The following is a 4,295-nucleotide window of genomic DNA, read 5'->3' as shown; positions in this document are numbered from 1 at the left end:
ACGTAACCAATAAAGCAATTACTAATACAAACTATACTGATATCATTAACAAATTAAACATAGAATATTACATTTTAGAAATAATGTACATACAAGTTTAAAATTCAATTAAAATTAATAATAAAATTTAAAATTAGGAATAATGCAAATCCGAAAAATGGAGAATAATATCAACAATAATTGAGAGGAATTAGATAACTATCAGGTAAAGCTGATAGCCCAAGGAGTACATGTATATAAAATATTCGTTAATATTTTTATTTGTAACTTATAATAAAGTATAATTTATTTGAATTCAAGAAATCGATGGAATAGTACAACTTAAAATTTTAAGGTAAAATAAATAATACATTTTTAGATTAATTATTTTATATGTTCTTGTTTGAGAGTGGTTTAGTTTATTCTTAATTTAAAACAAATTTGATCCTTTTTTTCTCTCAACTTTATTCTTTACAACTTTTCCAACGTTTCGACCCTCAGGCCATTCTCAAGGATACCTTCATATTGATGTCATTTCCTTTTTCAAATCTTAAAAATGCAGGCTAATTGCCTTTGTTCCATATAACCTTTTCTAAATAATTTTTTCCTAGATTTAAACCTTTTATAAAACACTTTTCTTCCTTCCTTCATTCACATTTGCAACTTAAAACAGAACTTACCTTCAACCATAATTGGGAGTAATTAGATAGCTATCAGATAAAGCTGATAGCCCAAGGAGTACATAAAGTATATAAAATATTCGTTAATACTTTTATTTGTAACTTATAATAAAGTATAATTTATTTGAATTCAAGAAATCGATGAAATAGTACAACTTAAAATTTTAAGGTAAAATAAATAACACATTATGTTTCCTTACTGTCTGTTCTTGAGAATCAATTTAGCAATGAAAAGATCTTCTATTTAATACTTATTTAATTAACTCAGATATTCTTAGACTATCTCATGAGAGATTGTGTATGGAAAGGAAATAGGATAAATACCTGGTCAAACCAGAGGTCGGCAAACAATGGCTCACAACTTTCAAATATATATATCAGTATGACTTTTGTTAACACAGGTAAAGAGTTATACATATTGTTGTTGAAACAGGTATACACTTTGTTAATTCTAAAATGTTTATTCTATAAATCAAATAATGACCGAAATCATCAGAATAATAATATTCCAGGTTCTAAGCGAAATGTTAAGGTAAAATAAATAAGTAAAAAAGATGAATAATACTTTAAGTGTTAAATACTCAGTATGAAAATGAAAAAAGAATGTGTTAAATAAAAAATCGTTCTCTCTTTTTTTTTTTTTTTTTGTTTAAATTCCTATGTGACTGAATATTTATTTAAATTTCTAAAATTTAATTTAAATCCTACAGATCCTTTCTGTTCATGATTTACGAAGTTCCATCCTTATATTAAATTTTGGAAATTTAGTTCAACTATAGTTACTATTTCGTCCCATTGTATCTACCACACTAAATAATTTCCTAAAAAAACTCTTAGTTTTCATTAAATCTCACTGTAATTTATATAAAACAAGATTACACTAATTATGAATAATTCATACAAGATTAGTTGGTAATTTTTTATTCTGTATTTTCCGTATTATGGTTAGTTAATCCAGAATCGGCATTTAACTATTTTTTGTATTTTTATTTGCATCAGTATGTTTCTAATCATTTTTGGTTGTATCAGTAACTGGTGTCGCAAAAGCATTAATTTAATCTTGAATTTTAATTCTTGGAATTGGTGTTGGAATTTAGCAATGATGATTTAAAAAATTTTGTCTGCTTCAATCTTTTTTTTCCCCTTTTTCTTGAATGTATGAAAATAGAGTTTTGATTCTTTGTTGAAGTCATTAAATTGAAAAGTCCTTCTCTTGTTTTTAGGAGAAACGTATTTGACCCTGAGAAAATATCAGGAATTATGAAAGATGGAATAAAGGCTTTCGGGCAGAGATCGATACACAGCTTATGGAATATTAAACGGTCATTATTGACCCAATGACATAAAGGTCGCGGGGGATGGAGAGCAATATTTTAAAGTATTTGTCCAAGAGCTCCCTCGGGAAGATATAACCTCCTGTTTCCATCTCGAGGATAGATCGGGAGCCCTATCAATATTCCAATCGGGGAAGAGTACGGCCGCGGGTGGTTAAACATTCAACGCTGTCTCCTACCCTTATGGGTTTTAAAGTCCGGACCTGTCCAAAACATTTCGCTTCAACTGTTATTCAGGATAAAAACGAACTAGAGTTATATCATCTCTTTATATTAAATTAGTTCATATTTTATTATAATTCTCTATTGAAACTATTATTCTCTTTCAAAAATAGAAAAAAATACGCTGTCACAGATACATCGGATAACAAGTTTTAATATGTATTATTATTAAATATTTAGGATTTACAATAATTCAATGTAATAAAATTAAAAAAAAAAGTTAAGGAAAAACAAAACGTGGAATTGAGCATGAATCCTCGATGTATATTGTTTATTATTGGCGATTCAACGTCCTAAGAGTTGTACAAACCATCTGGTCTTGCTGAAATCAGTTTTTATAGAGGTCCATGGAAGAATGAACTTTTGCAGCGTTTGCTAATAACTACAATGTTGGATTTGTTGCGTCTTTAAATATTTTAAAATTATTCCAGGTATAAAGTTATAGGGTTCTTTTTACCATTACTAGTTTACGGTATAACTAGTCATTAGGGGTTTCTACCTTGCATATTAGTTTGTAAAATCATGATTTTACACTAATTTGGGTTAATAATGTAAATTAACTTAAACAAAACTTTTTCGGATTTTTTTTTACAACATTTGCTTCCAACATTACCGAATGTAGGGGAGTTTTTATTTTTATACTTTGGAACATAATTCGAAGTGGTAAAGCTGAAATTCGTCACCCTCAATACATATACACATAGTGTTTTAGAACTTCTAACACTTTTTCAATGAAATCCCTTTCGGGCGGACTAGACAAGTGTAGCATGGACAGGCGATGGCAATGGTCACTTTGTGGGAATAAGGCCATGTTTTAACTGTACAAGGTTAGTGCGACCAAAGGAAAATGGTAGTCACTTGATATTGGCAACAAAATATGTGTCATAAATATATCTACTATTAATTAAATTAGGTTAACAGAATCAAAGGATTTATATAATAGATATTATGTATTTCTAATTCTTATTGGTAGGTCCCAATTTAGTAAAGTATTTTCAGTAAAAATACTTTCCCAAAACCTTTACCAACATATAGTACAAAACTTTTAAACTGACGTTTCGGAGTACTCTCTTCACGGTCTAATTTATGTATTATAATTAAAAAACAAAAAAACAAAAATATGAGTGACTATTTCTAAAATATAGGCTTCTAGGCTCTGATACATTCACAGGAAATGAGGCTTCCTCTATAGATTGGGCGTCCCTTTTAGATTTTATTAGAAAGTCGAAAAAAGTTCGAATAGGGTACATAAAAGCGCCATTCCATTGGTTTGTTTTGGGGATGGCAAAAAGGAACAATAATAGACCCAATTAACGGACTTGTTCACAACAAAACAACCATCGATGTCTCCAAGTTGCGCTACGTTTGTCTAGGTAAGACACGGCCTAAGAGGAAATCAAACGTTGAGAATATTGTTGTGTAGTCATTGAACTTTTGGAGTTCAATAGAAACACTCAACTATCCTTGGTCAATAAGAACGTGGTCATAGAGCGGCTGCAACTGAACGGTGTCTCACAGAAGAAGTTTAGTTCATTTTATTTTTTTCATTTCTTTTTAGTTAAATTGAGGTCTATTGTGTTTTACTTCTATCACTTATCGGCAGGTCCCAATTTAGTAAAGTATCTTCAGTAGAAATACTTTACCAACATATAGCACAAAATTCTTTCAAATCGACGTTTCGGAGTACTCTCTCCGTCTCCAGGCTCTAATCTTGGGGATCATACACCATCACCTGCATGGGAATTAGCTCGGAGATTATTCTTTGTTTTATTTATTTATTTTAATATGTTGACCTCTCTATTTGTGTGTTTTAACGTATTTATTCATTTAATTATTTTATTTTATTAATACTATTTTTTTGTGTGTTTTTTTAAAACTTATTTATCCATTCAAGTGTTTCCTGTAACCGGTTTTTTTTTATTATATTTTCCTTTTAATCTATGTGTTAGTCTTATTCTCGTAAAATGTATCTATCTGTTTGTTCTTGGAAGACTGATCTACTGCTGTGACTATGAATGGTGGTCTGATCTCACATTACCGTCTAATATTGAATTTGTTTAGCGGGTCACTGAAGAGGATC

The 4,295-nt window shown here is 29.6% G+C and overlaps 1 protein-coding gene across 1 annotated transcript in view; it reads right to left on the bottom strand.

The window, feature by feature from the left end:
* The window catches only part of LOC106680578 (helix-loop-helix protein 1), an 18,893-nt gene that overhangs the window by 2,230 nt on the left and 12,368 nt on the right, over positions 1–4,295 (bottom strand). The window lies entirely within an intron of this gene.

The sequence above is a fragment of the Halyomorpha halys genome, unplaced genomic scaffold (genome assembly GCF_000696795.3).
Source record: "Halyomorpha halys isolate HHAL.00 unplaced genomic scaffold, Hhal_1.1 Scaffold269.1, whole genome shotgun sequence".
Lineage (NCBI taxonomy): Eukaryota > Metazoa > Arthropoda > Insecta > Hemiptera > Pentatomidae > Halyomorpha > Halyomorpha halys.
The sequence above is the reverse complement of the archived record's forward strand: the minus strand, read 5'-3'. Positions and strand labels throughout refer to the sequence as shown.